The sequence below is a fragment of the Agelaius tricolor genome, unplaced genomic scaffold (genome assembly GCF_023055355.1).
Source record: "Agelaius tricolor isolate 1412-34295 unplaced genomic scaffold, bAgeTri1.0.p SCAF_10, whole genome shotgun sequence".
NCBI lineage: Eukaryota > Metazoa > Chordata > Aves > Passeriformes > Icteridae > Agelaius > Agelaius tricolor.
This window is the reverse complement of record NW_027269270.1, coordinates 18,525,888-18,552,507: the sequence shown is the minus strand read 5'-3', so window position 1 is coordinate 18,552,507 and position 26,620 is coordinate 18,525,888. Positions and strand designations below refer to the sequence as shown.

Here is a 26,620-nt window from a genome sequence, read left to right as displayed (position 1 = left end):
TACTGAATAGCTTTAGCAACTAACAAAATTCTTCAATTTCAAAGCCAAAAGAATCCCATTAAGCACTAAACTCGTGAGGAAGGGGGAAGGACTAGTGATACTGACTGTTGATGGCAGATTTTGAGTTTAACACGAGTAAAGCCTTTTTGAAACCAGTAATCCGTTGCAATTAACAGGTTTCATTCATAACCTACTGTATGGATTTTTGTACATTTGATGCTTTGACATACAGATGTGCACACATACTTGTAGATATGTGCATACAGGCATGCAAATACATAACTGTGGAGATATTTATAAATAAGTATATAGTGACACATGCACAGGCACATATATACATGCATATCAGCCACCACTGTTAATTTTCTCTGTCTGGCTGAACTATAATGAACAAGGAAATATAGTGGAAAGTCACCACTATGAAATTAAATATATTCTTATGTGATTGATAAGATGCAATAACTAAGCTGAGTAGAACCCTGGTGAAGGTGCATAAACCTTGCTAACATAAATTCTGTCTGTTAACAGTGAAGTGAACCACTAATAGGATCAGTCCCAGTCTGTGATTTATGGTAACTACATCAGTAATAGTATGATAACTAACTTTTATGAATTATGAACTCCTATTGCATTCTCACTTTGGAAAAAAATTTACACCCTTACAAAGAGCCCTTGTCTAAAAGTAGGGACATAAGCAGAGGTGCAGATCCAACTTTTTTAAAAATTCACCCCATTTAACTCCTAATACCTGTCCATCCACTGGATACAGCCTTTCCCACTTGAGATGGGAGCAATTTCAATCTGCTTCAGTTCGAAGCAGAATATCTTAGGTAAATATTTTCTTTAGTTTGTCTGCGGTACTTTCTTCAACTTCCATTTGAGAGAAAAATCTAATGATTGAAGACTGCACCTTCCTCAAGATGTAACTGGACTTTTGTAAGAAACAAGCACTGCAAAATCAAGTTCTGTAAACCTTTCAAATAATATGTTTTGATTCTAGCATGGACAAAGAATGCTTAAACTCTCTCTATCCTTAACATTAAACAGTAAATACATCTCCTTTACAGTCCATATTACATTATTTTCTTTTAACATGGACTAATTATTTTATTAAATACTTGTGTTAAAGAGCAAGGTCAGCTTCAGAATTCCTAGAAAAAGGGCACCAAAACAAGCCACCTAAAGAATGATACCAAGAGAAGAGCATGATAGTCATCAGATTTCAGAGAGAAAAGTAGTTTAAAAGTTTAAATTTGCTTCAGTCTCTTCCATTTTGGTGAGTGGAAATAACAACTACAGAGTATTTGTTATTTCACTATCATTTATAAGATGTTTTGGTTGTATGAACTACAGGAATATATGAACATGTATTTTCATGAACAATACATATGACAGTCTTAAGTTTAAGACTTAGAAAACAGAAATATTTGTCTCTTTACTCTAATAGCCATTGTCCCTAAAGACTACTATATTAATAACTTCAGTTTGGTTATTGTCTGGTAAATCACAGAATTACAGAAGAGGTAGGTTTGTAAGGAGCCAGAGTAAGGTACCACAATATTTATGTTACTTATGGTAATTTATGTTACTTACAGTCACATAAATATTGTCATCATTTGTCTTTCTTCTAGACAGGATAAAATACCTGGCTAATGAATAACAAAGATGCTTCCAATTTCTCTCATCACTTGAAGCAATCAATGTAAAAGACAAAAAAATTCAAGAACTAAAATAAATCCTGTGAAGAGTCTGCTTTAGTGGCACTCATTTTAGAACTGTCTGACTTTGCACTTGGATCTATAAATGCTAATTATCAAGGTCATCACAGATTTGTGTGGTATTTTAGGTTTTTTCTTTGCTTTTCTATTAACCTGAGAAATAGAAGTGTTCTTTCTAAAATTATTATTCTAAAATTCTAGAATATCTTAGAACTACACTAGTGCTGTCTAGACACTCTTTTCAACAATTTCCCCTTTCTTAATTTTCAGAGGTTACAAGAATCAACTGCTGTAGCTACTGCATTGAAAGATTAAAATGCTGTTTCCCCACAACTAATATGTCCTTTCACTGCAACATTTACTTTCCAAAGTATTACTATCTTCTTTGGCAAACACCCATATTTGTTTTCCTATTCATTAAGGTATTTGCAAAAAAAGATAGAGTAATTCTCCTGCAGAAAAATATCCCTGAAGTAACTTTAATATAGCTAATAAATCTAGCTTCAGCCTAGACTTGGGCATTCTTCATGCCCACATTTTACCAGATAATTCTGGCTTGAGGTCTCTAGAATCAGTGACACGTGGATCATCTAACTAAAGCAAATACCTTTGGGTAAAGCTAAGCCAGGAAAATGACTTTTGCTGCTACAGCAGTGGGCTACCATTAGGGAAAGAGAGAAACTAATGAAAACTTTCCTCCACATGCCAGGATTGTCACTGACACAATGACAATTAGCTTACAAGAGGTGATAAGACTACAGACAAATGGCAATATCATGGCCTTCACCTTTGTGCTGTCCTCCCTTGTGTCTTTGATATGTCCCTCCAACAGGTTATCTCCAGGAGTGATGAGGAGGTCTCATTTTGGAGAAGGATAGAGTGGAGATCTCATGCGCATGTCAGGTGATTAAGTCTCACTGCATACATTGTCATACAGCGAGTGGAAGATAAGTAAAACACCCCTCCAAAAACAAACAGAGCAAATATGGTGCCCAACCAACTCTGATTTCCCAAAATACAAATAAGCAACTGAAATTCTACATCTTCAGGACAAAGGTGCCAGCAAAACAGAAAGGTAGTCAGGTCTGTCTCTGAGCACAGGACACACATATCAGTTTTAAATAAATTCAGTTGAAAGTGGGTATGAAATTATTCCAGGATTTTAAGAATGCTGTTCTCTGCACATGTGTGATATAGCAAAACACGTGACACTTGTTTGAATTGAAACCAGGGAGAGGTAGATTTAGAATGTTCTTGGATTGAAAAAGACAACCAGGGCAATTTAGTGGACATTACTGAAGACAAAAACAGTCTGATGGAAAGGATGGTCTCTTACAGAAGCCAACAGACTTTTAGCATTAGAAAGAATTCAAAATACTACTAGAAATGTTACAAGCAGCATAGATCAGTATAGAAATTAAAAGCTGAAATTTAACAAAAACATATCTTTGAATTGTACCTGCTTTGACAACTATCATATGGAAATACACAGGTTATCATGCAGGGGAAAAAGGCAACAATTGCATGAGTTTGCAGACAATCAGCAAAAACCCACAGAGTTGGTATGAACAAAGTACCACTAGCAAAGAAAAATTATTCAAAGAAGTAGTAAACACCTTCATAAAAGAATATTTTTGGCACTATCTTCAACTAGACAACTTTGATAACAAAAAAGATACAAAGATTTTTATTTGGGTGATAATATTTGGAACAAGAGTGGGGTGAAAAGCAATAGAGCATGGCCAGAAATTTCTGAGCAAGAACCTGTACTTTCAAAGGCTAAAGCTAACCAAACATGTTACATTCTAGAGAACAGAAACAACAAACCTAGGCAAGAAGTTAACTGGAAGAGCTGATTTCACAATGAAGCTGTCACCAACCAGCTCTACCAGATACACAATGGGTATTTTGATGCTATGGAATGAGCTCTGGAATGAGGAACATACATAAAGAACAGGTGATTTACAGACAAACTGTTTCTAATGAAAATCTTGGACAACATAACCAGTGTTATATCACTTTGTTAGTATTTGCATCAGAAACTCTTCATATTTTCTATGGGAGCATGAGTTATAATATTTCTGGCATAATGACCCTACAATGGTATTAACTAAACATAGAAGTAATAAAGCTAAAAATTACCTACCAAATAAGTCTTTACAACTTTTTAGTATTGAAAGGAACCCAGAATTGACTAGAATGGGTCTTAAGCTGTCTCTGTCTTTTGCTAAAAATTCTCACCCAACTCTCCTTCCTTCCCAGGTAGATATTTTCTATTTTTCTCTTCCAGCAGTAGAAGATCTGCAAGCTAAGGTCAAAGCTCAAAAAGCTTCAGCAGTTGTAGACAGTCTCTAGAATACTGGACAAAATTTAATTGCTAAAGCTTTTGTTCAGAATGAAGCAAACTTAGAGGAGTGCCTACTCCCCACATCACCAAGGAATCAGTGTTCAGTGGAACACTGGGCATTTCAGGATTTACATTTATTATATGTGAAAACTACTCAGGGGCTGAAAAAATATCTCAGAAAAGGGCTGGAAATACCCTGAACTGGCCTAAAATGAAAGGCCAGAATTGGAATCTTCAGTTATCCCATATGCCAAAAACTACAACAAATAAGAACCACACAGGCAGTATAAAATATTGACACTGCAGCTCTAAGTAGGATAGATTTGTTTATGTTGCTTGGAAAAAAATACACCTCAAAAATACACCTCTTTTAGATTAATATTCTCATTCTGCTGAGGCAGCACCTCCTAATAAAATGACATCGAAGCTTGTGCTGGTGTATATGCAGTATTTTTACTAGATACAGCATGGCTGACAGTAATATCCAATAAAGGACAACGTATTAAGCAAAAGTATAAGTTCTAAGTAATCAAGCAATTTAAAAGTCTTATTCTCAAGAATAATGGATTTAATGAGAACAATAATGCAGAGGGCATCTAGTTAGATTCCAATCCATGTTATAATACAGCAGTATCACTACTTTCTTTAATCAATGCAGGTAACTGGTGGCAATTTTTAAAGTGCTACCAGAAAACACATATAGAACAAAATTAATAGATAAAAATAATTAACAATGTTATTAATATTATAATTCATTTAACGGGAGTTTAATATTATAATTCATTTAATGGGGGGTTCCTTCCCATTGCCACTGTATATAATGCTGTCTGTGTCTTCATAGTGGGAAACATTTGTTGCAAACCTTAAAAAATGCAAGTGAAAATCTTGGGATTGCTGGGTACTGTAACATGGGAGGAATAGGGCACCCTATTTCAGTTTCAGAAAGGAAAAAGATAAGAGGCATCAAATTTAGCTCTTTGTTTAATGATACTGAGGGCAAATAACAATAATGCAATAATTGGACAACTGAACATCAAAACACAATGCAGTAAGAGAAAATGGGTTTTCTGGCTTTGCTCAATACTGGAGTCAACTTCTCAAGTCTAAGTAACAGCACCAAAGATCTCAAACTCTAACTGGATTAAGTAATAAAATCATTATCAGGTTGGTTGTTTATAACTTGAAATTGTGTTGAATGCTAATGTGTTTATTTAGCAGAACTGTTACAGAAACTTGGAAAGAAATGGCATTGTGGACCAAATGTCCAAGTTTCTAAACCAAAAAACCAGCACTATAAAAGCTCTTCTACTTGAAGAAAGAACTATGAGATAAGGTGTAATATTTGAAAGCGACTGATCAGGGATAAACTCATTTTCCAGACTGCTATGCACTCTTCATCCACAGTCAAGGATGTGGCAGTGGACCCCGTCTTCTGTCAGAGGAACAACACTCCGAAAATTATAATTTACACTCATTCAGAATTGAAACGCAGGGTTTATTACTCAAGAGCCTGGCAGCTGAACAGCAATATGCGGATCTACCCTGTGAACAGTATGTACTGTAGGCAGAATTGTTAGAATGAAGGAAGACTAAAGATAAAGCCAAGACTCCTGGTGAGATCTATCAGATGCTTATTAGCACAAGAGATTTCAAAAGCTACATGACAGAAGGGATAAAACAGCTGAAAATAATCTCATATAGTGTACAGTCAAGGAGGAGACACAGAAATACCAGTGCTATGTGTGAATATAAGCTAAACATTTGTAAAAGCAGTTCATCCTAACAACTAATGTAAAAAGAAGACAAAAGTACTGACCTACTTCACAGCTCTTCGTCTTCGACTACCTCATACAAGCTTTAAGGCTAACAGGTCATCTTCATCCTCATTCATTCAAAATCATCCTCCAACTTTCCCTTTCTCTTCATCTGCCAAGAAACCTGCAAGGCGATTATTAATGTAATGCAATGTGGAAAAGCAGTTGAATGAAACAGTGTCACTGCATTCCAAGTATGGTGGAAATTTCTTCCAAGAATCTCTATCAAGTCACCTTTGATATTTATAGATTTGCAGCTCCTTCCCCCCAGTTAGCAAACTTCTGTGCATATCTACTGAAGAAGAAAGAAAGGGAAAACAGTGTCTTTGCCTCAGGATAAATGAAAAGCTATTTCAGTTATGGTTGTTCTTGACAGTGTCTGGTGTGATAGGAACTTGCTGAAGACCAAGTTCTCGGCAACGTACACAGGGAGAGTGACCTTTGAGCGTAACAATACTTTTGTTAGGATGTTAATTAAAATCCATATTGATCCACAGAGCAAAGTATACAACAGAAAATTGGGATATACTATATCTGGTGCTGGAAAGTCATTCATAAGAGTACTTAGGCTCCACACAAAACACAGTGCTATCACTGACACAATAAAGGGCCCAAAAACTAAATAAGTTTCATGGCCATGACAGTACTATGGGCACTTGAAAGACAAGGTGGGGAGTTATGATTCTATTCTAACTCAATGGCATAAAGCAGAGAGTAGATAAAAAATAGGACACATACTACTTGTTTATAAAGACTTTAAGGGAAAAGTGACTTAAGCAAAATCCTTTAATGGAATAAAAGCAATATGCCAACAACTTTGTTTAAAAGCTACTGCACAAAATTGTCAGAATCAGATACATTTGCCCTATGTTGTTTTGTATATTTTTTCTTTTTACATAATATCACAAATATTGATGTCAATAGTGTATTTCAGTGTATTTCAATTACACACTATGAACTATCTTAATCTCTGCTGGAGATTAAACAGTAAGTACCTTTTCAAAAACAAAATACAATCCATCCCAATATGTTAATGGGAAGATAACAAATTTCTTTATCACAAGGATTCAGACTTTCATGTGAACGTAAAGATATTTCTCAGTTTAACTACCTAATTTTCAAGTACCCACAAGTGAACTATACATATAATGCACAGAATTTACATGATTTCTCCTTCTCTGAATAGCTGGAAAAGACAGAAGGTTTCAGAGAAATTTTGTTAGAGGACGCTTTTATATAACCATGACTATACACAGTAAAGAATCAAAACATATGGTAGGAACTGCAAGGTCCAAATTGTTAATCCAACAAACGGATGACCAGAAAATGCAGCATGTATTTACAGTGTTGATTAGGGCAAGAGAATTGAGAACATCCTGAAACACATGGAGCCCAACAATGCAATACACCCAACCAATATTTATCGCTGCCTCTCTAGAAGCAATTTCCATTTTGATGTGTTCTCTCACACATGATGTTCTGAAACAGTTAAGTAACATGAAAAATACAGGTTCAAGACTATATCTGTCACAGATGAAAATACAGCATTTATGCAGCATTACATAATAAAGCCTCTGGCTGACAGACCCAAGGTCCTCTCAGGACTGCCACAAATCTACATATTGTCATACATGAGAGATTTTTACATTTGCTTATGAGAATTAAAAAGAATCAACATAAAAAAACAAAAGAAAACCCACCTAGTTATTGAGTCTAAAGGGCTGAGGAAATTTAACAGCGACATTTGGTTGCCGTAAAGGTCACCTATTAGTTCACAAACGTCTGCCTGGAAAGCCACCTATTTTAGCCCATGTTTTATAGAGAAATCAAGGACCATGTTAAAACCAGACTGGGGGGAGGGGGGGTGGACAATACTGAGGGTAGATCTGTATTTGTTCTGAACTTAAATGACAGCAGAATTGTGAGGACGGAAAAAAATCATGGCAGTTCTTTGCACACTTATTTTAGAAACTAGGGATGAATTAACCCGATCAAACTGTTTACCTAACCAGTATATCTAGCTGAATTTTCTACTATGCTAATGTAAGTGCAATTAACACTGATTTTTGCCAAATAAAAAATAAATTTTGTGGAGATAATCAATGTTAAGCATGAAGCCATGTAAATTTATGGAACCCAACAAATTTAGGGAAGAAATTATATGGCATACTATCTGCAGGAACAGATGACTAGACTGATGATCCTAGAGGTCTCTCCCACTCTTGTTTTCCCAAACTACTACATATAAATTAGATATCAATTTTCACTAGTAGCTTAATCAAGTTTTGGACATGTGTATTTAGAGTTGAAACAGGAATGCATCTTCTCAGTACATGATCCGGACTATAAGATGATTATTTCTGCTCAAGTCCTGCACACCACCATAGCTGTCCCTTTCTGTAATGCTTTAATCTAATGTCACAATTAGTCCAGATAAGGATTAGACACTATATTCAGAATTTTACAAGAGTTCTCCTAACCCTAAGTATCACAGAATGCAAAAAATACATCAATCTTGCATGTCTTAGCAGGTAAGCATTAAGTATTTCCTACCATATATAAAAATTAGCACGAAGAGATACTGCTACAAAAAACTGTACCTTACCCAACATTTTGATACATCTAAATAAATTTTAGATGTATAACAAAAAAGTGTAAATATACACATAGCTATTCACATCTGTATATATTGCCACGTGATTCTGGAATAGTATATTTGACAAACACACACAAAAAAAGGAGGCAAATACTCTATAATTTACTAGTAGCATGCACTTTCTTAGAGTGCTTTATCAGGTCCTGATTTAACCTACCTGATATCCCTATAGAGCTGGAAAGTATAAACTAATTTTAAGGCACTGAAAGTGAAGTAAACAAAAAAAAAGGGCAACAAAAAAAAAGGCCCCAAAAAAGGCACCAAATCCCAGGTGTTCCAGTTTCTAATAGTGAACTTTAATCCACTAAAAAGCTACAGGTTTTATTTTGGGATATTATCTTCAGTTTTTGACCACTTGTTCATGGAAATCTTTCAATCCCACTATCCCATGAGGAAAACAATATATTCAATCTAAGGAAACCACTTGTGCTTTTTAATAGCCTTATCTGACAAAGAATAGGTCTTGTAAAAGATGAGATACATAAATGGAAAAGCATTCAACATTCGAGAAAGGTGACTAAATTCACTACCCTAGTGTCAATTTTTACTTCCTTGGTTTGTTTTTTGAGGGTTTTTTTTAAAAGGCCATTCATGAAATATTAGAGACGCCTGTCTTATATTAATGTTGTGTCCTCTGACATCCACTCAGTGAAAGATAAAAAGATGGCATTAAGTTTTAGCAGTGAAGTGAAATGTTGCATGGTGCAAGGTGACCCAGTCTCATTTAACAGATTACCAAAATATAATCAAATAAAACCTATGATCTTTACACTGGCAAAAACAGTGCAGCAAGAGGACAAATGTGATTTTAAAAACTTAAAAGACCAATTGAAATGAATCATGTATATTTTTACAATGTAAGTGAGTCCTCTGCAGCTATCCAGTCCTTGTAAGAGCATCCATATTGAGGGCAAATTTTAGTACAGGCAGGTTCAGCTTTCCCTACGATTTTCTCCTGCCACTGTATCCAACTCAAAGCAAATATCCCAAACTCAATTAAGCTGTTTGATTACACTAAAAATAGTCCTTGCTCTTCATCTTATTCTCAGTATCTGCCAACAGAAAACTAATACTTCACAGGGAATGTATTGCCTAACTGCATTAATCCACATCTAGGGGAAAAAAAGGGAAAAGAAAACTCATACCAGTCTGGTGATGTACGTACATTTCAATTATACCACAACTGTTGTGGGTTAAGATTACCAACAGAAATCTTTAGGAAGCACAGATTTTGTGAAACAGATCTAGACTTAATTGATAGAATTCTTTTCACACAGCTTGATTTTGATTGCTACCATGATTTCCATACACCTTTCTCTAATGTGTTTTCTGATAGCTACTGACAAACTTGAGATATTTTCATGACGGACTTCAGCTGTAATCCACTATAACAATTCCTCCTTTCCAAATCCTCACATTTAGTCCTTCAAATCCATTCACTGAGAGCTGCCTCACCTGCCACTCTGATTGCAATGCCTCCCAGACCCTCATCAGCTCACCTCATCTATCCACTGTCACACAAACTTGGGCTCGATTTGTTGAAATGGAGGAAACTTCTCCTAGGGCCGAATGATGTAATTTGGGGCTGAAATTAAGTGAAGCTAGCGGGTTTGGAGAGAGTGTTAGGTGAAATTCTGTCAAACAAATCCTGAAAAATAAACCAAAACAGAACTATGAATTCATGCCTGTATTTTGCAGGGAACAACTCCTGGCAAAATAATTTTCAGTTTTAAATTAAATCACAGGAGACCTTAAAAAGCATAAACAAGATCATATAAATTTGTTTAAAAATTTTAGATTAATTTTAGAATTAATTTTAAATATCCTTTTGCAAAGAAGGTAAGGCAGAATATAACAAGAGTCAGTGAGGGGAGAGGTGACTGAAGCTGCAAAGTTAAAACACCCATGAACATCCACAACTTCAAAAACGTACTATTAATACATTGGGAGATCTCTCTCAAATTCATGTCACTAAACACAGAGCTTAAGAGCCTGAAAAAAATATCCAAACATGTGAAAGTAAAAAAAAACCCCTCTGTATAACAAAACAGCAGTAAAAATCCCTTACCAATTATTCTACTGTGTTCTCAAAATAGGACCAGTGTCTCTTATGCCCTAATTTTATCATTTCCTTTGCCCCGTGTTAAAACACCAGTGTAATTATCCTTTATAAAGGTTGACTGAGGTCCCTGAGAAAATCTGCTCAGGGTGATAATTTAGCTGGTTTTTTTATTTGTGGAATTTAGGCAAGAATGTTTCAAGCTCTTTGTCAAAATAACTACTTGATCTGCTTTAGTATTTTTTAATTGTTAAAAAAATAGCATTTTCTAATAAAGTGAGGAAGAGTAAGGTTAAATACTCCAATTACCAACCTGCAAGAAGAGTGAAGCATAAAAGTTGTGCAAAGTGATTCCCAATATTGATGTACTTGGAGTCAATTCTTAATTTTTAATGATATCTGGAAAAGTAAGTCTCAGTAGCAGGATATTAGGGAATATTCTTTGACTTTCCACAATGCATTGAAGTGCTACTGAAAATGTTTTGTTTGTCATTAGAAATTAATAAATTCATTACTTCACATTCTAATGACTGTCAAAGTGCCAGACTTCAGTTGACATAAAAACTTCCATTTTAAGAAGAGAGATTTCAAGTAACTTGACCAAAAGGAAGATTTGTATAGTGCTGAAAACTTAACTGCTTTTTCCAAATCACATTACCTGGCGTAACAAGTAAAAAAACCATAAACCAAACCCACAACAAAACACCAAAAGCCCCCCTCCAGCCAACCAACACCTCCCCAGGTACTCTACACCAGAGATGCTGAACGGGAATTATTAACATGGCTACACTCCATCTAGGGGGAAAATCTCACTTTCAAAAAGTTGAAGCTTCTTTATCTACTTATTTAAACACTATTGAAACATGGGTTTCCTGAATGAGGCTGTTATTGTACAAGCAACACAAAGATTGCTTCTAAAAAGCCATCCTGCAAATGATGAACCGCAACTGAAATGATACAAAAGCAACTTAAACTCATGATGGTTTCTTCCAGTCATACATTTGTTCTAGTTCTCTAACCAAAAGCGATTGACTTGGCAGATGTACAACTCTTACAAACATAACAGAGCTGCACTTGCTGCCTCTCCATCTCTGACATCAACCCCAACCACCACCATGAGACAGGAAAAGGTCCAGAGCAGGTGAGAGAGCAAGGACAGTGCAAAGCTGACCCTCAAAAGATGCAGACAACCACAGCATCCCACAAACACCCTCCCTGTCAAGCACCCCATCAGCAGGGCCACAGGATCTTTCAAAGGACAACCATAGCAAATCCCCCTCATGTATTCCTCAGCCCTTCCTAGCGGTCACAAAATATTGCCAGGATACAGCAGGTCTCTCTTTCCACCATACAAGTTGGACTTTTGAGCCTTTTAAAAAAACCTCCAAACAGAAAAATAACCACTACATTTTTTTCTTTCCCAATAAAGATTACCATTCTTTTAATCTCTGTCTTAAATACAATATTTTCTTCTGACAGAACATTTTTCAAGGTACCATAAGCAAGACTCTTTTCACTGAGTGATTCCATGAAGACTGTGTCCTAGAAGGCTCTACTTTAATTTTTTTTTCCTTTTAAAAACTTTCTAATTGAGTACTCATAGCAATATATGCATTCCTATGAAAAAGTCTACATAAATTTATTGGAAATTACAATTTTAAGACATTTCCAATCTATGAAATTTGACAGTGGAAAAATATTACTTCTCTAGAAGTTGACAGTGATTAAAAAAACTATAGAAGGATTATCACTGCCTATTAAATGTGATAGGATTCCATAGAAATGGTTCAAACTTTCTTATTTTATTCCTATTAGATCCATTAGCATATTTCCAGCTAATAGCTAACAACTGTCCACTGAATTAAAAAAAGGCTCTCCCTAAACCTGCTTCAATGGCTAGATATTATGGCAATCAGTTAAAACTTTCCTATTTCTCATCCAATGGCTTTACACACTGCAAACAGTTTCATTTCTTTGGAAACTAAACACCCAGCTGAGCACTGCAGCCTGTCCTGCAGAGCCTGTGGTGGTGTGGGTGCACCCTGTTGCTGCCTCAGTCTGCAGCTCCTGCAGAGCTCCACACTTGGGAGCTCCACACTCTGCCATCCCCTACTGACCTATGCCAAGAGACAGGCAGGTCTTTAATCTAAGCGTGCATGGCTCTTGTTACAGTCATGTTTGCAAACGTACATTTTTATTTCAGACAATTCTTCCTCCCTCACCCAGCTCCTCCAGATCTGTGCTCGATGTTGTTTGGGTACCTGCAATGGCCAATGGGCCTCAACTGCCCAATGCTTTAGTGAGCAGCCTGCTAGGGCTGCTTTGTGGCAGCTGCAGTGCTACCTAAGAACTCAGATAACTTAGTTAGACCCACCTTATCTCCCTCTAGGACAATAGATTAGTTTGGGGTTCTTATATTATTTTGTATTCATTTAGTGAAAGGCAAAACATTTTTCCACACAAACAACTACATTGCAGTACTGTGTAGTCACTTACTAATTTGTAAACTATTATTTAACATCAGCCATTTTGTCAAAACATCATGCAAAGGCTTTCCTTGCTCCACAGTGACAGTCAATGTTCTCTCTTAATGAGAAGGACGCCAGCTTGGTACAGTTACAGTACTTTTTTCCTCTAATTTTCATTTCTGTGAATACTGCCACAACACATAAGTTGCTCTTAATGTTCTTCCAAGTGTTGTTAAATGCTATTTAAAGTTTATATGGCAAGCCTGTAATTCTTAATGCATTGGATTTTCTACTTTAATGGTTGTTCATCTGCTATGATTTCTTAATAGACTCTTTTAAAAAGATTGTAATTAACTGCACTCCATGATTATATACATGAAAAGGATTGGTTTGAACTTTTACCCTTGACATACACCAAGGTGAAAGAAAAGATGCAGGTTATGGCTTAACAGTTTTACTTAGATAAATGGTGACATTTCTTAATAGAACCAAACAATTCCATGTTTTGTTCAGCCAACTCTTTCTTCTTCTTTTATTATACTGTGTCAAGCAGGTACCAGAACTGAGATGGACTCATGCCACTCAATGGAAATACGTCAGCATTCAGCACCTTACTTTGCATGGAATAGTTTCCTACATTGAAAAATTTGACAGGATGCAATCATTAAAGAGCTTTCAAATATTTATTTAGATCAGGTGCCAACCTTTATCATAATTATCTTTTTTTTTCTCCCAGTTACTAACCTTCACCTTTTCAAAGAGGGCTGAAATGTCATGTCGTTGGTCTGTCCATGGGAGAGTTTTCCAGAACATAAAACATTAAACCCCAGACTTCTGCTGTTCATTTAGTTCTGTTTGCAGGCAGCTGGGGGACTCTTCAGAGCATTTTTACACATATATTCCTACCAAAGTGCTCACCAGGAACAATTTTAAACCAGTAGCTAGTTTTTAAAATATCTGAGAGTAAAGAACCAGCATAGTTAAAGACAGAGGACCTGAGCTCAAATTTTTCAGATTCTTGTCATGTATTCACAGGAGGGCTGTTTTGAACTTGTCAAACTAAGTCGTGGAACAAGAGACTTGGAAAACAATGGGTTCTTCTTATCATGACACTCATTTTTCCAGACTAAGTTTTTCAGCTGTAATGATCTGGAGTTTTTTGGACAGATATCCAACAGATTCTACCACAGAATATGAACATGCTTGAGAGGTCTAGATTCAGTGTAAAAAAAAAAAAAGCTGCTGCTATGTCATCCATCTTCTACTGTCTGAACAGAAAACAATTTCAAATACACTAATAAATCCTTTCTGTTTTTACCCAATACTTTCTCAAAATTTAACCCTTTTACAAGATCATCTTGTAATCTCATCTGACAGGAGTCACTGTCTGCCAGATCACAATACTACTCCAGCAACTTTCCTCAGCCTGTATTTTAGCACCTGAAAAATAGGGCAAGACTTTTGGAAATGTGTGTACAAATGCCTGAATTTGAATGACTGACACTTTTATATTGCTTCACGTGTATCAACTATATTATGAAAAGAACACAGTTTTACAGGAAATTCCAACTACAGCACCACCTGAGGCATAATTTCTGTAGTTTAATCAGTGAATCACTTACTTAGCATCATACAGTTCCCTTTTCCTTGCTCAGTATGCCAAAATTGTTCATCTCTCCAGAATCATTCAGCTAAACTTATTTCATCATAGCAGGAATATTAAAAAATAGCTAGGCTTGCTGTGTCTATTCATCAGAACCAGAAATACTGTGAATGTTGAAGTTTGAATTTATTGCTTGCCAGTCCTGTTTCAAGAGTAAAACTGAAAGACATGGTTAACAAAACAACCTGTAACTGCTTTGAACGCTATCTCAGAGCCCATAAACATACATCAATGTTTTTATTCCCATCTAGCAGGGGCATTTATCTTTAAAAGCAACAGATCATGAGCAAACTCAAAAAAAAAAGAAGAAATAAAGGAAGTTGGATTTCCTGTTTATTATTTATTAAAATGTGCTTTCCACAAGTGACAAATTAAAGGAGAGCTTTATGAGCATCCGGAGAGAAAGGAACAGGAGCTCAGCAGCAACTGTGCCAGCCCCATACGGCACCATGTGCAATATGGTCCTGAGCTGCCCATGCAGTGCTCCATTTGTAGAGCTGGACACAAACCAATTCCTGCAGCTCAGGACAGAGGATGGAATGAAATCAATCCCAAATCCCTGCAAAACCTGAATGTAGCCCCCAGAGCCTGCAGTCTGTGCCTGAGAGAGTACTGGAGCACAAGGCTGTGAGGGAGCCCATGAGCTGCCCTCAAGGACATTTTGGCTTGCCTAGAGCAGTGGGAGATTCACCTCCAGCCAGGCAGGAGGAAGAGCACATTGGACCCTTTCATGACTGGGTGAGCTGCCACAGCCATGGTTTCCAAAGAAGGTTGCAAAAAAAAAAAAAAAAAAAAAAAAAAGCCCCAAAAACAAAACTAAAGCCACCAAAAAACAAACAAAACAAAAAAAACCCTAAACAAAAACATGTAGTACTTAATAAAAAGAAGAATTGGAAGTTTATTTGAAAGTGGTGTGCTGAAGTATGAACAAGCTAGAATCAAGCACCACAGACCCAAAACATAGTTTTGACATGGAAATCTTTTGCTCACTTAGAAAATTAGCTTAAAACACATTTCCTTAACTTTGCTGAAAAAGGCTCTTCCAGTTAAACACTTAGGTCTGCCTACTGCTTTAGAGCTAAACACATGCACACCTATCAGTGTGATGGAGGCTTTAATCCTTCCTCTGGTGGGCTCAGTAATAAAGTGGGGATAACCACACTTACCTACTTTGTAGGGTGTTGTCCAAATTAATGCTCACAGAGCCGTCAGTAGGTGAAAATCATTATAGCTCCCATCCTGCAATTGCTAATGCATGGGCTGCCTGCTGCACACACACTGAGCCTGGCAAAAGCTAATTGAGTCCTCTGAAGGTGCAGCAGTTTGTTCAGGCCCCATCAATAAACTGTTAAGAGTTTAAAAAACAAAACCAAACACCATCATGCTAAATGTGAACACAGCACAATTTTCGAATGATCTTGCAGACCAGAGCCTCTGGGGCTAAGCATGGCACAGGAAAAGCTTTTATAACAGAATACAATACTGGGAGGTATATATATAGATATAGATGTATGTACAGGGATATAAAAATACAGCTATTAAGCCAGCTATTCGGTATTACTCTGTGGACACACTCCCTAACATACACTCCCAGGCAAACACAAGCCAAAGTGAAGACAGCACCTGAGCTACAATAAATCAATGATTGTATGCAAAGAGATGAAAATATAGACACAGTACTAATGCACATTACTGCCTTCCCTGTACTTAAATCTGATATGGAAGACAAGTCTGGGAAAAAAACTCTACTTCATTGTTCATTTCGAAGAATACAAATGAAATTAAGCAAAGATCTGAGTCAAACCAGTTTGTTCATAAATATATCCTACAAAACAAATTTACCTGATATCAAATTCAAATAATTCACCTGACGTCACACTGGAGAAGCCAAGCACGAACACCTCACAAATTATTATTTTGATCCAATTGTTAAACCCAAATTATAGCAAAAACTGCACTTTCTACAGCTGTTAAAACAGTGACCCTGGCAGAGCATGCTTTTGTGCTGAACTTTTTATATCACCAAGCCTATTAATCAGGTGGCAGTTCAAACTGATGCACTTTACATAGGTGACTCTGGCCAGTGATTTAATTATTTGGTATTAAATGGCAATTAAGAATTTTCACATTCAGGTTTAATCCAAAAAAATTTAGTGTAAAATCCACTAATTTAATAAAGAGTTGTGTTCTTTACTGTGCTTCAGCCTGGACACTAAGGATGCAGCAATTTACTATTGACAAGCACTAAAGGAGCAGGTCATTTCACAAGTATAGTGTGGACAAAGGTGAACCGGGCAACTGATGAAATCTCTGGCCAAGGCGAAATAGCAATCTCTGAGCCAAATGGTAATAAAGTTACTGAAATGAAGCAGTGTAGCTTCTGAAGTGAACTGTCATAAGGAGGATACAGGCTTCAGGACAGCTTGGCCAAAGTAATTAAAACTTTATTCCCTGAGAGCCAATCAAAGTGGCTGGCCGTACATCTGATTTTACATAAAGCAAAAACAGGTACGTAAGTCAGCCACAAACACCAGCAGCTGTAGCTAACATTCTATGGAACAGCATCCACCTCTCCAGAAGTATCTGCAAAATTTGCAGTAAGTGAGGCAAAATAAGAATCATGCTTTTAATGTTCTTTGCTGTATTATTGAATTATAACTCTAGATTTCTATGACATGCAAAAACCAAGAAGAAATGCAGACAAATATCACTGTCCAAAATTCCCTGCTAAATCAAAGACAATTACTTCCCTCAATAGCTATTAAAGGCAGATAGTTTAATCATTGGAGAAGCAATCTAGTGCATAGGAGTCCAGAGATTAGGCTTAACTCACAGCTCTGCTACTGACCTGCTATATGACCTTGGGCAAGTCTCTTCACATTTCAGCGCCTCTTTGTGTCCCTATTAACCTTTGTGCGTCTCAGCTATTTAGAATGTAACCCCTCTGACGCAGAACAGTCTCTCACTACATGTTTTTACAATACCAGCACAACAAGGTCACCATCTTGGTTGAGACCTCTAAGTGCTACAGTAATCCAAATAAATAAGAACAATATATTCAATTATTCAGAATCCCACTTAGATTTATTCAATTTTCCCATAACATCTGGATAGCTGAGACATCACCACAGATTAAAATGTGCATCCTACATCCTTTTAATTTTAATGTCTCACCTGCTGTTTGTGTAATTGAAATTTGTATTGATTTTCATAAAGCGAAGAACACCTAACTCACTGCCTAAAACACAAACAATGGAATGAGCCATTGGTATCCAAGTTATTCAGAACACATAGGAAATAAATCATTTGTCTGAAAGGAGAAACAAGAAGGTCCACTCAGTATAAAGTTTTGACTCAGCAAAGCACTTAAGCATGTCCTTAAGTTTAAGCATGAGTAGTCCCACTGAAGCTCTTAAGTAAGCTTAAATAAGGAAGTGGAGCTTTTCAGAGTTCGGGGAATATTCTGTAAAAGATGTGAAACAATTATAACAGAATCCTGAATATAGGTATGCTAATACACATTTTGTGAAACTGCAATATGAACAGATCCCCAAAAAAGGGAACAAAAATATGCCTACCTTTAAAAACTGCTGATTAAACAATGGATGTTTCTTGATACTAACCATGCTTCCCAACAAGCACACACCACACCTTCATATGTAACTCAATGACTATTTTGAATAAGTGCATTTTCTCTCTCTACTTAACCTGTAATTTAAAGCGCTTAGATGCAGGAAAAATTTAGCACAGATATTACAATCCATAACATGCTTTCTTCAAAAATATTTTTCAGTCATGGTACGTTTTTCACAAATTTTATCTGCATTTTTAAGAAATATTCAACCTGAGCTAAATGAGGCAAAATATAGGTTACTAGCAGAACCTAGAAATAAAATTAAAGATGAAGAAAAGCTAGGAATTGTACACTAAGGATATTATCCAATTTATTATTGTAGAAGCTTGAAGCCAATGAACAACAAATATCATAAGATTTGGTTACTTAAGCAAGTCTGCAAAATGGAATGCACATTGACAGGAATCATTCTTCTTTTCTTGATTCAGATATAGATAATTGAGTATGCTCACCCTCAATTCATGCTGTTTAATTTTGACTCTTTAGAAACAGAAGCAAACAAAATAATGAAAATATTAAACACTCCCAACTGAAAATTGTTACACAAGCATCAGCAGTAGAAAAGAATTGTAAATAAAAATGTACTGACCACAAAGGAAGCAATAAACAATCATTCTGGCAATGCAACTTCTGTAAATCCACTAAAATCCTACCCAAAGAAAATACTCAAGCCTATGCAGGTATTGATATATCAAAAACATGTCATGAATGACAGTATAACACTAAAAATAAAATAAAGAAAGTAAAAGAAAAACCTGTATGTGGCTTAATAGTCACCTTCTCAAGAAAACTGAGAGTTCTAGGAAAAATAGCAAAAGTTTTCTGTCTTTCCAGCCTCATAAATTTTTACTGTCCAAACTTAAGCAAGCTTGGGGTACATAATTTTTATTTTTCACAAAAGGTATCTTGTTCATAAGCATGGCATGAAGGTAGGATGAGACAATGGTAAAATTGTTGAGTAGGTTGGAATCTGCACAACTTATTACCACTATAAAGATACTATTAACTGAAAAAATATTACATAAACCATTTGTCTTGAATATGTAAAGATAGTAGCAAGCATAAATGCTAGTGGAAAAACAAGAAGAAAAGACATCAAGAGCTCATGCCATAAAAGGAATGTCCTTAAAGATCTTTTCGTCTCCTGGGAATTTAAACATAGTAAAAATTTGGAAGATGCATTTTCTTCAGCAAGGAGCTCAGTTACCATAACTGATACACATTACCAGCTTTAGAATTCTAATTGTGCTTAATACAGTTTCATGTTGCATCAAAGTACAAAATCAATACCATTTGTCCAGCAAACAGGAAAAATGGAATCTATAAACTGCTCTTATTGAGTAATTAAACACCTATTATTGTCATGAGTGGTGAAACAATGAATTTGGTAAGACAAATTTTTGCGACAAAACACTGCAGTGATTAATACCTCCCTACGTATTAAATAAAAATGACTGCCTTTTGTGCAGTACTGCTGGCAGAAGAACAGGAATGAGAGAAGTAGTTGCCAGTGCCACAATAACAGGCTAACCTTGAACTGAACTCCTTTCCTCAAGAAATTAAATGCTGTAGCAGGACTTTAAATCCCTCCACTTAGAGCTCATTTGTGTTTCACGTAACCTGCAGTTCCTGAAGAGAACTCATTATCTTCAAAAGGAGAATCCTTTTATAATTTCTTTACAAATGTGTATATTGTTTCTGCAAAAAGTATTTCATATCAGAAAAGGGATAAGAGCATTAGCAGTGTAAGCGAGGCAAAAAGGCTCGTATCATTAAGACACCATTTCTGCTTCCTGGGAATTCAAACGCCAACTACAGTGGTAGGGGAAAACGAATGAGAATGAGGTTAAAGAAAATGCACCTTTACAGCAAAATTTTAATCTGTTAGATTGATGCTAAACTGCCTTGGTCTTTCTGCTGCTATATGCTGTATTTCTATGTATAGACCTCCCTCCCCCAATGCCCCTCCTGTAGCTTTGGCTTCCTATTTTTCTTTTCACTTAGAATGATGCACTAGGAACAACTATAGAGTACAAAAGATGAATCTATGGATGTGACACTTGTAAAGGGTAACCCTATTTCACAAGTGAGATGGGACAAAAAAGAAAGAAAAAAGGCCACAGAAGCAATAACTGCTCACTGAATTACCATTAAATTGTAAGATTTACAATCCAATGTACAGTAAGTGCATATCTAATGGAGTTTGTCCTCTAAAAGAATATAAAGTAGATCTTTGCAGCATATGATGTATGCAGGTTATTTTTTTTTTTTAAACGGGACACACAAAAAACAGATGTGCACATAAATTCCAGAATTTTTATACATATTAGAACTGAGCCAAAGCCAACATTAAATATGATAAATGCAACATGATTAGTAGGATCTGGCTTTGTACTTTCAAAACATGCTCACATTCTACAAAGAGAGATAAAAGATGACTCTAACACAGCCAGTCAATACTGCTTTCACAGATATCATTGGGTAAAAGCAGATCACATATTATAAATTCAGTTTATTGCTCTGATCTACTGGAATTCAATTAAATGACTTTTTGTAGAGGGTGACAAAGCAGCTGCTGACCATTTCCAACATCTTCTAAACAAAATATCTGGACAGAAGTTTCAGGTCATTATTTATTACAGCCTTAAAATACCAACAATATTTACTTTCATATAATGAATGTAGTATGAATAAGGCTCATTCACACCAATATTAATTGTAACATGTTTGTCAGTAATTTCACTGCTCCTATTCATATAAGCATGACTGTTGAGTGATTTAAGTTTAGAAATAAGCAAGGCATGTCAAACAATTATTTAAATAGAAGCAAACTTTTACATGAAATACCAGGCATATTGCTATTATACAATATTTCAAGGTATCAACAATCAACAGTCACATATTTTACATGATGACTCTGGAAAATTCCAGCCTGTAATAAAACCCAAAACTATCAAAGAGACAAAGGAACTTTTGGCTGGGTAAGCCATTCAAATAGCAACAAGGCATGTAATGTTCTGCTCTCTTAATTTAAGTTTTATTTTTCTTAGCTAGAAACTTCAATTTTCCACAAATGGCATTAAAACTTTCGTTCTCCCACCAAAAAGGAAGTTTGCCTACCACACAAATTTTACCATTATCTGGCTTTTATTTCAGAGGATTAAAAAGCAGCGCAGAAGATCAGCAACGATAGCCTTGTTCTCTTCAACCTTAGTGAATCAAGTTCACTAGAGGTGAAGCAGTGGAATTATCAGTACAAGTGGCTGTGTCATCAAAGCTTTCTGAGAGGTAGTGTATGGAAATACCTAAACAAACAGAAGCATAAAAGCTGTCTGTATATGAAAGGGCTCTCCCAAGGTTTTTCATTAGAACAATTCCAATTGCAGTTTCACGATGCAGCATTATATTATGTGAGAAATATAAAATCTTGACATTTTTCTAAATGTGAATGGGTTAAAGAACCTCTCCACGCTACAGTGAGCCTGAGAATTTCCAGCAGCTGATGAAGACCAGTTGACCACCTGATACTTTTTCAGCAGGGTGATAAAATTAAAGGATTGCTTTGATTTGCTTGAAGGATTACTTTCTATAGTTAATTGTTTAAAGTGCACAGTCTTACGAAAGGGAAAAATATCAAGAAGGTTAATGTAGAGTGAGCTAATTGCAAGCTGATTACATTGTGCAAAGGAAGAGATATTACCTGTGTTACATACCATCACAAGGACAAGCCTATTCTACCCTGCTGCTGCAGCAAACAAGCTGATTTGCTAACAAAGTGGTCAGCTCAGGCACTTGCACAGCATCTCGGTAGGTCCACAGGCGACTGCTTCACATGCAGAGAATCTCAAGCTCCATTTTCCAATCTGATTACACGGCTCCTTATTCCAGCAGCCTTAAACCTTCATGGCAGTTTACCAACATTTTCATCACTTTTTCTTTTACAAATCAAAAGAACTGATAAGCTCTCAGGTACCCGGGATTTCATAGTCGATGGCTGGCAGGCAGCCAGCTTCCCTCACAGCACAACTGTTCCGTGCCACAATGCAAAAAGCACGCTGAATTTAACAGATAGCACAAAACTATTAGAATTTTGCAGTACGTACAAGCAGGCAGCATGTTTCTGTCTCTGCAGATGTTAACAGTTCTGTTCAGTCACATTTATAACATGCCTAGACCCCAAAGAGATGTGTTTAAAAAGGGGAAAAAAAAAAAAAAGAAAAACCAGAACAAATGAAGACATAGCACTGTCACTAAGTCAATCGCACTACAAAGTGTGCACCCAAGTTACTTCATTGCAGTGCTTCCAAATTATCACGAATCAGAGACAATGCTAAAATCATTTGAAAAAATTAATTTGATGTAAAGATTTTTTTTTCCTATTTCTTAAACTGTTTGACATAAACTGAAACATTATTTTAACAGTAAAACAAATGCAAAAAGAAGAGACACTATTGTGTATTTTTGGCACATGAAACACTTACATAAAGCATTAAAATAGCCACAAGGCATACCTGGGTTTACTTATTCTGTGAGTCAAAAACATCACTTGAATGATGAAGGAACTAAAATGTGATTCCTACTGGTGAATGCAAAACATCTTTATAAAATGCTTATTCTGAGGTATAACATGCCATGTCTAAAAATCTGAGGTACACAGGAAGAAATATGAACATATACATGTAAATTTTTATATATAAAGAAAATAACAGAATGCAGTGACAATTATAGGAAAATATTATCTTACAAATTTTAAGGATTCCAACAAAGAGAAATTCAATAAAAAAGCAATGGAGATGAAAATGTCCTTATTTTTGGTTGAATAAAAAAAACCCATTAATATAAAACCATCAAGTTTTTACTTATTGCTACTGAGGCTTGCTCGCCCATTCAAAAAAATTGTCTATCCATGTATTATTTGCATTTATGTCCAAAACAGCCTATATGGAATTAATGTAACACAAAGTTAACAGTGTAGAAAACAATTCTCCCATGTCCCCCCAAAAAAACCTTTTTTTTTTTTAATCGGGTGGATCAAACTGAAATCTGAAGAAAAACAACCCATTAAGTATTCCTAAAAGAAGAAACACAATTCTGCGTATCATCACTTTTATCATAAGGGAATGGGGGCGGAAATGTGGAGAGTAAGACAGTAAGTTATGGAAGGAGGGGGTGAAAAAAAAGTACAACTAAGCTGGTGCAATGGCTCAGTACTCCAGATCACCAGTGCATTGACCCTCTGTATCTCTGAGTCATTAGCTGGAATCCCAGCTCTGCCTTCAGGAGTAGGGATTTGAACTCGCACACCGATGCGGCGCGATTCGGGATCTCGAGCGCGCCAGACAGAGGGGTCATTCTCCTTGGTGCGGAGGAGGCCGGCGGCCCCCAGGGAGGGCAGGGCTGCATGAGTGACTGTCGCCCGGCACAGGCAGTGGACATGCTGCTGACTCAGGCAGGGACACTGACAGGCACCGCTGCCTCTCCCCATCACTCCTGGACGCAATGGTTTTAGGCCACTGGTGCTGACAGGTACATGCAAAATTCAGGGGCAAATTATCCACATCTCCTTGCTCGCTCTGTGCACGCACACACGTGTATTTGTATGTGTGCATCTCTGTGTGCAGCTATACTAATGTTTACATGTATTTATGGAGACATACTGAAACAGGCTAAACTGGCTGCTCTGCAGCCATACGTAGTGCTCAGCACTGACAAAATATTCCTACACCAATTCTTCTCCTTAATATAGCTACAATGGACGTATTTACGTGCACACAGAAGCTACATGTGTATCCTACACATACCCCAATCACATACATGTAACACAGAGTGCAATTAGCATTGCCTTTAAAATAACAGTTTCTAATTTACATAAAAATTTCCTCTGATAAAATACAAACCACATTTTAACCAGCTTCTAATATCAACACATTATTCCCATGAATGATTCCTAGTAAACTGTTTATTACAACTGTAAGGTTTGGGAGGGTTTGCTGCTTGCAAATGCAGGTTGTAGGGTTGCCTTTTTTTCTACCACCCCCCTCCTTTTTTTCCCCTCTGATTTATTGGATGGTGAGCAAACCCACTTAAACTATAGTAGTCCATATGAATCACTAATTTTCATGTTTCTAATTAAAATGTAAACAGTGTAATGAAGACATCAAGTTTTTAGGCAAATGTCTCTTCCAGTGCCACTTGGGGTATGGTAATTACTGAAGCAGATCTATGGATGCTCCCGAATCCTCTACAAGTCCAGATTAAAAGCATTACTGCTAAACCTTGCTTTTTACACCAGGGAATTGCGTTCCCTAACCTATTCCCAGTTTGCTTACAGATGCATATCTGTACAAGCCTTTATAACTAGTCATTAAATAAATAAATAAATAATAGAAATTTATCACATAAATGTAACAGTTTGTGGGAGAAAAACTGTGATTTCATTTAAAATAAAATTTGATTTCACTTCTCAGACTACACATAACTAGCATAGTAAAAGCTCTGCTGAAAACTTATCATCTTAGCGCTTCCTCCAGAAAAAGAAAAATAAATTAGGCATTACTAAAAGAATTTTTTGAAAAGCAAAATTATATTTCTAGCTTGTATTAAAATTCCTATTGTCCCAAAATGCTTGTTTCACAGTCAATTAATTTAAGAACATATTATTCAGGAAAACATTAATAAAAAAGAAATCTATTCACTGAGAAAAAATGTAAATGACCACTGCAAATACAAAATGCTTGATGTGCAACTGAAAATCTTTTGTCATATTTATTCCAGCCTTTATGTCTATATCTGAAATTTGTCAGATTTTATCCTAAAGCAAATGACCTCTCCTACATTTACCGAAGGAATACAAGTCCTCTCCTGCTTACAATTGTTAATTGAGCCTGTATGCTACAGCTTCTCTTTCCTTTCCAAATAAGCCAGGATACTTGTTTTACATATTTACTGCCAAGCACTTGAACAGTCTTCTATTTTATTATAATACTGGTTTTCCCCCTCACCCCCCACAAGCCCTTCTGGAAGATTTTTTTTTATTAATGTACAGCAAATAGTTAAAGCTGCAATCCAATAAAGCATCTAAAATGCCTAGTACAAGAAGAGGTTTTTCCCCCTCCCTTCATGGACTCAAGTCCATATTTTGAGTGGTATAGCCAATTTTCATATTATTTTTACATAAATGCTAGACAAGCATGTCTGCATTGCTAACCTGGATCATGAAGATGAGAGTGCACAGAATGTACGTGTGCATATGTGCATGTGCACGTGCATAAACATTTTAGTGGGTGGTCCACCATTTCAGTTCTATTTTACTAGTAAAGTACTGTATGCAAATATGTGAATACTTCCCAGTAGAATATATATAGGATTTCAGATTACATCAAATCCTAAAGCATCTTGTCTCTCAAATCATAAATGTGTTTGCAGAATAAAACAAAACAATGCTCTATTTAAGCATTTCCTTTAAATGTATTGTTCCAGCAAAACCAGATTTAATTAGAGAAACAGCATTTTAAAGGCTACTGCTTTATAACACAGTACTCTTGAAAATGATGGGGGGTTGCAAGTGAAAACACCGCTCTCATTTAGCTCTGTGGTTTAAAAAAAAAAAAGGATTACCCTTATACATGCTAAACATTTTTTCTTTATTATGGATTGAGACAATGGGGAAATCTTATATCTTCACTACAGTTCCAAGGCCATACTAATCAGGTGTAATTTTTAATAAACACTGACTGTTTGGTGCTCATTCAAGGTATTTCATTAGGAGGTTATTCATTTAAAATAAATGTTTCAACCACATCAAGCTGTAACCTTTCTTGAAATGTAAATGAATGGTTTAAATGAGAAGATTAATAAAGAAGGGATGTTCCAATTCCAAGCATGGCATGCTATGTATTTTTAAATTTGTCTATGCCAGATGCTGTCAGTCAGAACAAAAAACTGTCCAAGCAGACAATCTGTGCGTCTGAATGTTGATCATGTTGGAAAGTAAAGGGGGAGGGGGGAGAGAGTGTGTCAAGGATTCATGGTCCTTCATCTTTGCAGTAGAGCAAACACGTCTCTCAGTATAACGACAGACAGCTGCTTCCACTTTCTAATGTGCCCTAACTTAGATCACTGAAAGAATTGTCAGCACTCAGAGAAACACACAAAGATAACACAGCCAGCTGCCATGAAGGGGGAAACAGCACAGCTCAGAAGAAATGGGATTTGTTCCATTTGCATGATGCTGGCTCCCTTGGGCCCCTTTCTTTCAAATC

At 36.3% G+C, this 26,620-nt stretch overlaps 1 protein-coding gene across 5 annotated transcripts in view; it reads right to left on the bottom strand.

The window, feature by feature from the left end:
- FIGN (fidgetin, microtubule severing factor) overlaps positions 1 to 26,620 on the bottom strand; it is a 116,866-nt gene that overhangs the window by 59,867 nt on the left and 30,379 nt on the right. For 2 of the 5 annotated variants that reach the window (XM_071435028.1, XM_071435030.1), the window contains one exon: positions 5,882 to 6,003. The exons of the other annotated variants lie outside the window; for them this stretch is intronic. The gene's annotated coding sequence lies outside the window, so the exon portion shown is untranslated. The remainder of the gene's footprint in view (positions 1 to 5,881; positions 6,004 to 26,620) is intronic. 5 annotated transcript variants of the gene reach the window in all.